Genomic DNA, 14,709 nt, shown 5'->3' with positions numbered 1-14,709 from the left:
GCCCTTCAAGGGCCAAACCTTTTATTAAAAATGTGCAAAGTATGGACAACCCACACATCCTGAGTTAATCCTATACTGCTAAGTTACTCACCATATTTGTTGCACTTGAGTTTTTCAGTGTGATGGTTAATATTGAGTGTCAACTTGATTGGATTGAAGGATACAAAGTATTGAGCCTGGGTGTGTCTTTGAGGGTGTTGCCAAAAGAGATTAACTTTTGATCTGGGAAAGGCAGACCCACCCTTAATCTTCGTGGGCACAATCAAATCGGCTGCCAGCATGATTAGAATACAAGCAGGAAGAAAAATGTGAAAAGAGAGACTGGCCTAGCCTCCCAGGCTACATCTTTCTCCCGTGCTGGATGCTTCCTGCTCTTGAATATTGCACTCCAAGTTCTTTAGTTTTGGAACTCGGACTGGCTCTCCTTGCTCTTCGGCCTGCAGACGGCCTATTGTGGGACATGGTGATCATGTGAGTTAATACTTAATGAACTCCCCTTTATATAGATCTAGCTATTCCACTAGTTCTGTCCCCTTAGAGAACCCTAATACGTTCAGTGTAGAATTATCCTATACTTTCTTAGTGTATGGCTACTCCCAACTCTTTAAAAGACCCTGGAATTTGAAAAGCTAGAATTTTCTTTGAAGATGTGACCCACAGTGCAGGGTGTCTGAGACCTTCAGAAGCAAACAATCAAAATGACTTCCTTGTTCTCTTTTGGGGAATCAAGAAAAAATACCTCTCCTTCTTTTCACATACATTTAGAAGAAAAAATATAATTCTTGATGTGGTTACTCTGTGACAGATTCTATATATTCTCAGAGTCATTTTTATTGTTTTAAAATGTCAAGTTATGAGGGTAATTTGTTGCACAGCAAGAGTGACCAAAAGTTAAATTTACACATACAGTTTGTCTGTTATAAGCGAATCAGTTTATGATGGTGCTGGCTTTCTATTTGGATAGTCAAATTCTGCTATATAAACTAAAATGTAAGTTGTTCAGAAAATTTTAGATGTAATAAACAACACTGAAATTATTTATACAACACAGATACAATTATACATTTTCTACTCATAGATTCTTAGGCTGAGCTCCTTTTATTTAGGTATGTCACAAAGCAGTGATTATTTTGTTACTCAAAGTATATGCAAATAAATTTGCATATATACATGTTCAGTAATATGATATTTTCAAATGATGTATATAATAACTAAATGCAACATAAAACATTTTCAAACAAGCATCATTTTATTCATTTGCTTATGGTCCTCACATCTATAGCTACTTTAGCACATTTGTTTATTGTTGTGGAACTTAAAATAGTTGTGCTATTTTAACACTAAGAATAAAAACTATATATTTTTTGAATGACTTCAGATTGATGGAATAATATTTCACACACTATGACTTCCCTCCTCATAAAACAGACATGTGGTGCTCCAGAGGTTAAACCCCTACTGTGTACTAGATCCCAAATCCCCCACTCACAGAGAATGATGCTCCTGCAATTATATCCTTTCTCTCCTAGACCAATATTCCTTATGTACTGAATTATTTTTGTTGATGTCACACATTCTGAAACATGTCCAAGCCTGGATATGCCCTCTGAGGGCTGACATCAGAGGTCTCACAATATAGGATAAAGATTGTTAACACAGTCCAACAGAGTCTAAACAAATAAGCATGCAAGCAAACAAACAAAATAACATGACAGTAACAACCCCTGGAGAAGCTTAATTAATATCTAAACTTAATATCTAAACTTGCTAAAACATATTATCGAAAGTCCAGTTTTCGACAAAAGTTTATAATGCATGAAAAGAAACAGGAAGGTGTGACCCATACGCAGAAAAAAAAATAAAATCAGTCAACAAAAACTTCCTATGAGAGGGCTCAGATGTTACAATTAACAGACAAAAACTTAAAGCAACCTTTACAAATATGTTCAAAGAAATAAAGGAGATCATGCTGAAAGAAGTAAAGAACGATATCATGACAATGTCTCACAAAATAAATCATATCTATAAATGAATAGAAATGACAAAGAAGAACTAGATGGTGTTGAGCATTTTTTATGTTTGTTGGCCATTTATGTATCTTCTTTTGAGACTTGTGTATTCATGTCTTTCCCACTTTTTTGTAGGATTATTTGTTTTTATCTTGCTGATTTGTTTGAATTCCTTGTAGATTCTGGGTATTAGTCCTTTGTCAGATGAGTAGTTTGTGAATATTTTCTCCTATTCCATGGGTTGTTTGTTTACTCTGCTGATTATTTCTTTCACAGTTCGGAAGCTTTTTAGTTTAATGAAGTCCCATCTATTTATCTTTGTTTTGGTTGCATTTGTATTTGGGTTCTTGGTCATGAACGCTTGCTTAAGGCAATATCTAGAATAGTTTTTCTGATGTTATATTCTAGAATTTGTATGGTTTCAAGTATTAGATTTAAGTCTTTAATCTATCTTGAGTTGATTTTTGTTTAAGGTGAGAGATGAAGTTTCAGTTTCAGTCTCCTACATGTGGTTAGCCAATTATCCCAGCATCATTTGTTGAATAGGGTGTCCTTGCCCCACTTTATGTTTTTGTTTGCTTTGTTGAAAATCAGTTGGCTGAAAATCATTTGGCTTTATTTCTGGGTTCTCTATTCTGTTCCACTGGTCTATGTGCCTGTTTTTATACCAGCACCATGTAGAATAAAGTCATTATATGAATAAGACACTTGCACACACGTTTATAGAAGCACAATTGCAATATGGAACCAGCCTAAATATCCATCAACCAATGAGTGGATAAAGAAAAAAAAAAATATATATATATATACACACACACACACACACACACACACACACACACACATATATATGAAAAGAATGGAATAATGGCATTTGCAGCAACTTGTATGGAGTTGGAGAGCATTTTTCTAAGTGAAGTAACTCAGGAATGGAAAACCAAACATCGTATGTTCTCACTTATATGTGAGAGCTAAGCTAGTAGGATGCAAATTCATTAAAATGATATAATGGACTCTGGGGACTTGGGGATTGGGTGGGAGGCAGGTGAGGGATAAAAGAGTACACACTAGGCATAGTGTACACTGCTTGGGTGATGGATACACCAAAGTCTCAGAAATCACCACTAAGGAACTTATCCATGTAACCAAATGCCACCTGTTCCTGAAAATTATTTTGAAATAATAAATAAATAAATGTAATTTGATAAAAGAACTAGAAGGAAATTCTGAAATTGAAAGGTAAAATAACTGAAATAAAACTTTCACTACAGGAGCACAGCAGTAGACTTGAACAGGCAGAAGCTAGTAAACTTGAAAGTAAGTTCATAGCAATTGTGCAACACAACTAACAAGAGAAAAATAATTAGGAAAAATAAACAAAGCTTCAGATAAATGTGGAACATCAACATGCACCTTAGAGTACCAGAAGTGGAGGGGAGAGTGAGAAAAGGATAGAAATATATTTGAAGAAATAATGCCTGAAAACATACCATATTTTATGAAAAACACTAGCCTACACATCCAAGAAACTCAAGGAACTCCAACTAGTATTCAGGCTAGAAAGATTCAAACCCAGACACATCATGTTCAAAACAGTGAAAGAAAGAACAATGAGAAAATATTTAAAGTACCAAAAGAAAGTTACTCATAACAGACAAGAAAATTATAATAAAAGTAACTGATATTGCATCAAAAATAATGAAGGTCATTTATTGAAGAGACTGTCCTTTCCCAGTATACATTCTTGGCAACTTTGTTGAGAATGAGTTGACTGGGAAAACTATATGTTCATATGCAGACAAATTAAACTAGGCCCCTATCTCTCACCATATACACACAAAAAAATAAAAAATAAATCAAAATAGATTGAAAACTTACCTATAAGACCTGAAACTATTAAATTACTAGAAGAAAACATTGAGGAAACATTCCAGGACATTGGTTTCAACAAAGATTTCTCGAGTAAGACCTCAAAAGCTCAGACAATCAAAGCAAAAATGGACAAATGGGATTACATAAAGGTAAAACTTCTTCTACAGATCAATCAATCAAGTGAAGAGACAATACACAGAATGAGAGAAAAACTATCACTCTGACAAGGGATTAATAACCTGACTATATAAAAAGCTTAAACAACAGAATAGAAAAAACAAAAAACAAATAATCTGGTTAAAAATGGGCAAAAGATCTGAATATACGTTTCTCAAAAGAAGACATACAAATGCCCAACAAGTTTGTAAAAAATTCTCAACATCACTAATCATCAGAGAAATGCAAATCCAAACTACAAGATATGACCTCACTCTAGTTAAAATGTCTTTATTTAAAAACAGGCAACAATAAATGCTGATGAGGTTGTGAAGGAAGGGGAACCCTCATACACTGTTGGTGGGAATGTAAATTAGTACATGGAGAATTCTCCAGGATAGATTTTATGCTAGACCATAAAACAAGTTTCAATACATTTAAATGGATTGAAATAGTACAAAGTATTTTCTCTGACCTCATTTAAATGAAAATAACAGAAACAAATTTAGAGAATTTCCAGATGGGTTCAAATTAAATAACTTACTAATAACCAATTACTGAAGAAGAAATCACAAGAAATTAGAAATTTTTAGATTACTGAAAATAAACACAATATACTCAAGCTTATGGATGCTGTTAAAGCAGTTCATGGAGGAATTCACGGTTGTTACTGCCTGTATTAAATATATATATATATCTCTTAAATAATAATATAACTTTCCACTTAAGACATTAGAAAAAAGAGCAAATTAAACCTGAAACAAGCAGAAAGGAAAAAAGAATAACTATTAACAAGCAGAAAGGAAAAAAGGATAACTATATACAGTGAAATTAAGAAAATGGGGAATAGATGAGAGATAATGTTAGCAAAACCAAAGGTTTAAATGTGGCCATCCAGTCATCCCAGCCCGAGTTGGTGAAAACACTGTTCAATCTTTCCCCCATTGAATTACCGTAGCACCTTTGTTAAAAACTTATTGACTTTAATGAGAGGGCTTTTTTTTTTTTACGTTTTAATTTTATTCCATTTATCTGTATGTCGGTCTCTAGGCCAGTACCCCACTGTATTGATTACAATAGCTTCGACAACTGCATAAACACAGGCAAACGAGTAAAAATGAACTCCTTTCTTATTCATTATACAAAAATGAACTCAAAATTAATCAAATCACCTAAATGTGAGAGCTAAAGCTATAAAACTCTGAGAAGAAAATATAGGAACAAATTTTATGGCTTTGGGTTAGACAAAGCCTTCTTAGATGTGACACTAACAACACAAGAGACAAAATAAAGCAAACAAATAAATCAATAAAAAAGAAAGGATAATTCGAACTTCAAAATTAAAAGCTTTTGTGCTGCAAAGGTTACCATCAAGACAATGAAAAGAAAACTCACAGAATGGGAGAAAAGATTTGTAAATTATGTATCTTGATATGGACTTCTCTCTAGAATATAGGAAAATTTTTAAAACTCAAAAATATAACTCAGTAATAGGCAAAATCTTGAACAGAAATTTCTTTATTTTAATTTTTTTATTTTTATTATTCATTTATTTATTTATTTATTTATTTTTATTATTATTATACTTTAAGTTCTAGGGTGCATGTGCACAACGTGCAGGTTTGTTACATATGTATACATGTGCCATGTTAGTGTGCTGCTCCCATTAACTCGTCATTTACATTAGGTATATCTCCTAATGCTATCCCTCCCCCGTGTCCCCACAATAGGTCCCGGTGTGTGATGTTCCCCTTCCTGTGTCCAAGTGATCTAATTGTTCAATTCCCACCTATGAGTGAGAACATGTGGTGTTTGGTTTTCTGTTCTTGCGATAGTTTGCTGACAATGATGGTTTCCAGCGGCATCCATGTCCCTACAAAGGACATTAACTCATCCTTTTTATGGCTGCATAGTATTCCATGGGGTATATGTGCCACATTTTCTTAATCCAGTCTGTCACTGATGGACATTTGGGTTGATTCCAAGTCTTTGCTATTGTGAATAGTGCCACAATAAACATATGTGTGCATGTGTCTTTATAGCAGCCTGATTTATAATCCTTTGGGTATATACCCAGTAATGGGATGGCTGGGTCAAACAGTATTTCTAGTTCTAGATTCTTGAGGAATCGCCACACTGTTTTCCACAATGGTTGAACTAGTTTATGGTCCCACCAACAGTGTAAAAGTGTTCCTATTTCTCCACATCCTCTCCAACACCTGTTGTTTCCTGACTTTTTAATGATTGCCATTCTAACTGGTGTGAGATGGTATCTCATTGTGGTTTTGATTTGCATTTCTCTGATGGTGAGTGATGATGAGCATTTTTTCATGTATCTGTTGGCTGTATGAATGTCTTCTTTTGAGAAGTGTCTGTTCATATCCTTTGCCCACTTTTTGATGGGGTTGTTTGTTTTTTTCTTGTAATTGAACAGGCATTTCTTAAAAGAAGGTATACAAATAGTCATTAAGCACATAAAAATGCTCAATATTGTTAGCAATCAGAGAAATCTAAATCCGAACCATAATGCAATACCACATACACCCACCAGTATGATTGTTATTAAAATGACAGACATGTTAGGGAGATGTGGAAAGTTTGGAGCCCTTACACATGATTGTTGGGAATGTAATTTGGTATGGGCACTTTAGACATGGTCTAGCCATTCCTCAAAGGTTTAAATTTGTAGTTATCTTATGACCCAACAATTCCACTCCTATGTATAGAATAAAAAGAATTAAAACCACATATCTACAAAAAGCCTTGTACAAAAAAAGTTCACAGCAGCATTACGTATAATAGTCCAAAAGTGGAAATGGCCAAAATGTCCATCAAGTGATAAATAGAAAAATAAAATGTTCTACATCCATCAAATGGAATTTATTTTGACAAAAGAAATAAATGAGGTATTGCTACATACTACAACATGAATGAACCTTGAAAAAATTGTGCTGAAAGAAGCCACTCACAAGAGGTCATATACTGTATGATTTCATTTATTTAAAATGACCAGAATAGGCAAATCTAAAAAGATAGAGAGTAGATTAGTGTTTGCCTAGCACTGGGAGTGTTGGGAGAGAAATAAGAATGAATGTTAATGGCTATAAGGATTTCTAGCGGGAAAATGACTAAATTGTAAAATTGATTGCAGTGATGGTTGCACAACTCTGAGGATATAACACAAGCATTGAATTTTACACTTTAAATGTGTGAAATGTATGGTACATGAATATGTGAATCATATCTCAATAGAGATGTTACATTTTTTTAAAAGGATAATCATAGACCTCAAGTGGCTCAGAGTCTACTGAGGAAATTTAATTTATTTAGTTACCACCCAATAGATTGGCTAACAATAGTTTAGACAATCATTCAAGAAATCTAATAAAAATATGTGACATGGTAATATATGATTTCTATTTCTGGCTTGTCAAGATTTGGATTGTATAGAGTATAACAAGTCTTAAAGCCGTTTATTACCTACTACATGACATTCAGTCATGGAGGCCTGCCTGAACTTAAATCTTCATGGATGGCAAGAGGTTGGTTAATTCCCTACAGCCAAGTACTAAGTCCTCATATATGCTTGCAATGCTGCTGGTGTTTGTCTGCCTTAGAGTGATCACGAGTCTTTTTGAGCACTCTCATGTATTATAAGAGAATAAATAGCATTAGGTTTTAACAATAAAGATAAAGTTACCTTCTCTTTTTTCCAGATTTCCTGTGTAACATCGGAATTAAACTGTTGCAACATTCAGCACATTTTTATCCAGATAAATATTGAAAACATATTTAATGCAGTGTTGGAGGGATTATAGCATTCAGAAAAGGGAAAGTCTGACTAATGCAGCAGCTGCACTGCATTCCAGCACACTCAAGACATTGCCAGCATTTATTAGGCAGTCAAGTCTTTGACAATAAACAATCTACAGTCCGGGCTCATGCTCTCTAGTGGATAGTTGTTGGAACTTTGTTTTCATGACCGCATTAATAGCTCTTGTTCTGTAGGCTGCCTATTGTTAACTGCTTAATTCATATCAGAAAGATTTTAATGAAGCTTTAAATGTACTTTTAATTGCATTCTAGTAGATGGTATTTTTATGATAATGATCCACTTTGTAAAAAGTAAATAAATATATAATTAAAACAGGAATTCCAATAGAAAATAGGGTTTCTATTAACCATAAAAATTGAGTTGGTTGTTTCTTAGCCACTTTATTTCTAAAATCTTGTATCTAAAAATAAAACAAAAGATTGTTAGTTTTTTCTGTTTTCTTCTCAATGTAATGTCCCTTTCTATGTCTCTTTATAACATATAATCTCATGAGGCTATTAAAATCAGGCCAGATTGTCAACAAGACACTTTTTCATACTGGAAAGGCCACAGTGGTTGAAGAAATGGTTTCATTCCTAATTGGATGACTTTTCCCTCTGCATTGTCTGTTCCCAGGTCATATTTGTTGTTCAATATTTTGAATAACATCTTAGGTTATAATAGATCGTTAATGTAGCCAAAACCCATTTTTTGATGGTTTAGATTGGAAGGTATCCAAATTACGTTCTAAAAAAGTAATTAAAACCAAAAAAATGTAGGCTACATAGGATGGAAAAGGCTAACAGTAACACATTACAAATTCTTGGTCTAGTCTCATTTTGATAAATAATAAATATTTATGAAGTATTCAGCAAAGTTTGTGAATACAGTTTACATTTGCAGAATAAGGTAAAGTGATGCAATAAATTGCTAAAAATACATATATATTACATATACATATTCTATATTTTGATCAAAGCAACCAGTCTCACAAGTGAAAATATCAAAAAGAAATGAAAAACTTTCTAGATGTGTGTTTCATTGCATTATTCAGATCAGTAATAACATTTTTCACTTTTATTTGTATTACAGCAAGTATGTTTGAATTGTAGTTTGAATAATTCTCTAATACAATAATATATATATTAAATGTTTTTATCAAAGAGCTTTGGTGAATAGGTAGAAATATAATATTTGTAGTTTGTGCAAAAGTCTTACTAGTTGTGTACAACTCTGTAGAAATTTATTCTGTGGGGTCTTGAAAACTCCTAATACTGTACACTGTTTAACAACTAGTATTTCGAAAAATTGTTTTTTCAAATACTTAATAGTTATTTTTCGAGATTCAGACCAAATCCTTCATGTATAAAGAAGCCTTGATCCCTTTCTGTGAAGACTTCCCCAGTCCTTCTTTTGTGCCTTATTAATTCTTATTAAAGCAACTTAAAATTTGTTAACCTTTTTTTAGATTTTCTTATTTTATATAAAATATAAGCTACTCAAGAAAAGACAGCCATAAAAACTTAACATAATGTATACTACCAACTAAGAGAAAAGCTTTATATGTAAAGAATACTACTCATTCCCTTGTATAATCATGTAACCCATGCTTTAAAAAATTGCTTTTAATTTAAATCAGCATAGGTTCAATAGCTGTACTATTGAATACTAAACCTAAACCTTTTCAGTATTCTATACATTAAATAATTTCAAAATAAAAATTTTAAAATTTAATAAAATAAAACAGAGGAGCATGTTTCAATATGAGTAACTCTTAAAAATGTAATGTTGATAATATACAATAACTTTTTTAAACATGAAAACTTGTATATATATTGGTTTTACAGTATATACATCTAATAGGGAAGAAACATACAGAAATGGAACCACCTACTACTTTAGTTCAGAGTTGACCCACAGAGTTCTGAGGTCATGGTGACTATGTGGCTAAAAAGAGAACAATTTGAAATTTAAATTTAGAAATATTTAGATCTACTCATGTTTTTCTCATACCCCTTAAAGCTGGGACTGATCCTGTTATATCTCGGCAGAAGTTGGAGATTTACTCCATGGAAAGAACAGAACAAGGTGTCTCTGGACTTGAGTACAACAGGCAAATTGAGAATGCAATACAGAAAATGTGGGATTAAGTGAAAGTTTATCCTGTTGATACTGAAACCACCCCCCTCCCCACAACCTCTTTCATACCAGTTCCCAAAATGAAGGTATTCCATATTATACTCTATAATCAGGAGACTGAAAAAAAATCTATGGAACGTTCAGCCAGCCAATTGAAGAGACTTACAGAAGCTGACATGATAGCAATCAAGCCAGTCAAGCCAGAGTACTGTAAAAATTTAACCAAAACTTATCAACCAGAGAGGGCCACAGTTCACATTTCTTATATAGACAAAGTTTCAAATCAGATTTACATGTCCTAATTTTAAAGACAAGAAGACAGCCATAATAAAGACATACCTCGGGAGGCCTCCAATACAAAATAAACGGATCATAACAAATAAGCAAGAAAAAAAAAAGAAACTTGAAGAAAAGACACTAGACAGGAAGAAATAATAACTATCATTAATATTCTCAGAGAGATGAAAGAAAGAAGTATCTCTCTGTTAGAAGACCAACGTAATGAAAAAGAGAAATTCAGGAAACAAAAAATAACTTGAAATGTAAACTATATAGCAGAAATGAAAATTTGATATATTAATTAGAAATTTAAATAATTTTTCCCCCAAATCAAGAAAAATACAAATTTATGGAAACATGGGAGGAAAGTTCAGAAAATCAGAGGATCAGGTCTGGAGTCTCAACATCTGAACAAAAGGAGTTCCTGCAAGACAGAACAGAGGAAAAGGGGGTGAGAAAACTAAAAAAAAAATCAGTAAATTATTCCTGGAATAAGGAAATTAGTTTCTTCAGTGAATAGATTCACCAAATGCCTAGAAAAATTGGTGAAGATAAATCTACATGTACATATTTTACTAAAATTTCTACATATTGTTATCAAGAACAGCATGATTTTCAGGGAGAAAAAAATAAAAGAATTTTTCTTTAAACAAAGAATCACAAATTATATTTGGAACTAGACGATAATGGAGCCTTAAAATATCAAGAAAATCTGTTTGAATGTAGTATTCTATTCCTAAAAGACCTATCAACTAAGTGTGATTATAGACGCTTTGACATGCAAAGCGTTGAAAACCTATTTATCTTTATGCAGTCATTCTCAAAAAGGTACTGTGGATAGGCTTAAAAGAAAATTATGTAATTAACTAATTAAAGCTAGAGGAGTTTCAGATCTCCTAAGATCTAGAAAGCAAACAATCCAGATCAGAACAAGTGAGAAATCACTGGGAGATATTTCCCTAACAAGATGACATTTGTTGGACATTTTATGCATATGAATGTATCAATATTTAGAGAAATATTTTATTGCTGGAGAAAAACTTAGAGAAAAACTGGTGACTAATATATTTAAATAAAAACTAAGCAAAGAAAAAAGACAATTAGTAACTCTAAGGGAAATAAGAAGTTGTTCAAGAAAAAAATAACAATATTCTACAAGGCTCAGATGTGAATAATATCTTGTCATGATAATGTAAATACAGACTATTGACCTAACCAGAACTGGAAGTACATTTAGTAATGGATAGAAAGGAAGTGTATTTTTTGGATGTGGTGAGGAAGGAAGTTAAATTCCTAAGATATAGAGATAAATAACAACTGCGACGTTACATAATTAAAAGTAATTGCCTCTGGGAAGCAGTGAATGATAAAGCTATTTTTGAAGAGGGGCTAAGAGACTAACACTTTTCCTAAAGAAAAGCTTGACACTTTAAGTGACATATGAGTTTGAGAAAATACAATATAATTTTGACAACAAAAATCATTTAAAAAAGAGATTGTATGAAATAGGAGAATAAAGTATAATACTGTCTAAGAGAAGAAACAATATTCTCGCATGGGTAAAACATGTAGAGAACAACCATACTGACAGCAAAAGTAACTGGAAATCACTGAGTGGTAGTTTCTATATGACCTATACAAGTGCATGTCTTCAGTCTTGTTTGTTGCTTAATTCCACTGAGACTGCTTGCAAATTACTTGTAATTCTCTCTCAATGCTCACCAGATGGAATACTTATCATGTATTCCATTCTTTTCTTTGATCTGATAGAATACAGTTTACACTTAAATCTAATCCAATTTTATGCAGAAAATGTCTAATGTTAAAGAAAATTACAAAATGCTAAAAGAACATTTACAGTACAATAAAATGTATGATTATAAACACTGGTACAATCACACCATACATAAAACCACTTTAACTTTTAACCAGATTATCATCTGAAAGGCAGTGTACACACTCTGAGACCAGGGCCAATGATCAAATGTTTTAGATTAAAATGGAAGAGATTCAGAAGAAAAAAAAAAAAAAAGGAAAACTTACCCAAGAAACCAAAATCCAAAAGAATGAACACAAAGAATAAACAGAATAAACCTAAAAATTATCAAGACAAATTTAATATAATGTTTTAAGAAAGTTATAACTTGAAATGAAGTACTCTTCGATTTATTAAAAGTCAGAGCACTAAATGATAGATAAATTCATATATTCATTTTGGAACTTTCCTGCAGAAAGCATCAGATAAGAAGTGTATTACAGTGGCCTAAAGAATGACATCACAAATGAGTACATCCATCTTGCAGACTGTTGGTGAAACAATGACATATTTTGGCAGCACAAGCAAGTAAGGGAAAAGGAGTATGCGTTTAAAATTTCTCCAAAACATTCTTGTTAAACCCAACTCATGATCTCAGATCATGTACAGCCCAGGGTTAAAAGGAACAAGAATCAAGTTAGACTCAGACTAAATTTGTGTCAAATTGATAGAAGTAAATATTATGAGTGTTAGTAGTCAACATAGGTGATTATAAATAAAATTATTTTCAAAAATGAACTATTGTGTTTCCCAAGGAAAATTTTATTAATAAAATGGAAATAGATTTTTTAAGGTGCTTAGTTTATTAGTCCAAAAATAATAATTAAACCCAAACTGCCAAACAAATTGTTTTGTAAAGTAGAACACGGATTCATTTTTGCATGTTTAGGGGTGTGTATGTGTGTTTTAAGGTGTAGGGAGTAGCATTTTAACATTTCTATAACTTCTTTTGTTCAAATAGAATTCTATTATAAAACTGAATTTATCTTTAGTTCAGATATTTAAAAAACACAATGGTATACTATATGTAACTGACTATAACCAAATAAAGAAATTTATTTCAGCTTAGGAGAGATTATCAAATACTTAGGAGCTTCGTAAAGCTCAGGCACTGCAATCCATAACAAGGCATGGAAGTCTGATTCAGTCAATATGTTTACCCAAGAAACCTAGAGCATGAAGGTAAGCCTGGACCTGAATAAATGCATTTTTTATTTATAAGATCATGATTGCTATTATATTCTAAGACAAGCTTTTACCAAAATTATTCCCCTTTTTTGGTTTGTGGCTAAAGTACTCTTGATATTATCCTCTCAAAGATCTAGAGGGATAGAAATTGTTTGAAATGATATTCCCAGAGCATAAGCTCTGAATTTCATAATCCCAGAGTGGTAAAAATGTCCACTGTTAAATAAAACTTGGGGGACAGAAAAAATGGGGTTTGTTAAACTTTCCTGACCTGCATTGTTATTGTTCTTTGGCGTTGCTTTACCTGTGGCAACATTATGCTTTGCTTCCCTCTGTGTGTGCTTGTGCATGTATGTTTGTATATATGTGTTCTATTTAAATCAAATGGATTAAAATTATAGTATTGAGTTAAATCAAAAACCTCAGTCACACCTTCCCTATTGCCAGCTTCACACTATGTCAACAAACTTTTATATTCAACAATTGACCAATTCAGTCAATCACATTTTTTATTCAGTCAAAAGCTTAAGCAAATTTATTTGATTACAGTAGTTCTGTGTGAATAATCAGATTGCTGGTCCCTTATGAATGAAGCATATTTGAAAATAGAAGAGCAAAGAATGGGGGAAAAAAGTCCAGAAATTTAGGAATGTCTTTTACATATTTTTTAAGGTATAAACTTCAAAGCCAGGTAATCTGTGTTCTTTACTGGTCTAGAAAAAAAAAAATAAATTTGCTCTGTAGCTCTCTAATCTGTGAAATGGGATAGATAGCATTTATGAAAGTTTTTTTCAAAGTGTGGCCTTCTAAAAGCCCATCTGTATCAGAATCACCTGAGATTTAGATGAAATACATATTCTTGGGCCTTACTTCTGATCCTGGTGATGAGTATAGGATCTGCATTATTAGCCCAGCAGATTTTACATACCCTAAAATTGAAGAGCCACTGACTGAACCTTCAGGGCTAGTGTGTAGATTAAGAGTAGCAACCAAGGCATGTAAGGCCTTGGCAAACTGAGCTAGCTCTGAACCTGATTTAATAAAACAACAACAACAACAACAACACAACATAATTCAAGATGCAAGATTGCCCACATTTTTGTGACAGGGGAGAAGGAAGACTCCAGTTAGGGCTGCTGTAGCAGAGTGCAGCAGCCTACTGGGGTGGAACTGGAAAGAGCCCAGGATTTTATGTTGAGCCCATTACTGCAAGAGCACCAGAGCTGTTGTAATGCCCAGCCCTGAATGTTTGTGGGATAAGCTCAATCTCTTCTGGCAACACCCTTACAGACACACCTAGAAACAGTATTTCCCCAGTCATCTAGGCATCCTTTAATCCAGTCCAGTTAACACCTAATATTAACCATGATAAGTTGACCTCTTGTTAACTGGGCATCCATACACATGCCCTCAAATCATACTTAATCTCCAAGTAA

The sequence above is a fragment of the Macaca thibetana genome, chromosome 5, assembly GCF_024542745.1.
Source record: "Macaca thibetana thibetana isolate TM-01 chromosome 5, ASM2454274v1, whole genome shotgun sequence".
Taxonomy (NCBI): Eukaryota; Metazoa; Chordata; class Mammalia; order Primates; family Cercopithecidae; genus Macaca; species Macaca thibetana.
Note: the sequence above shows the minus strand (reverse complement) of the source record.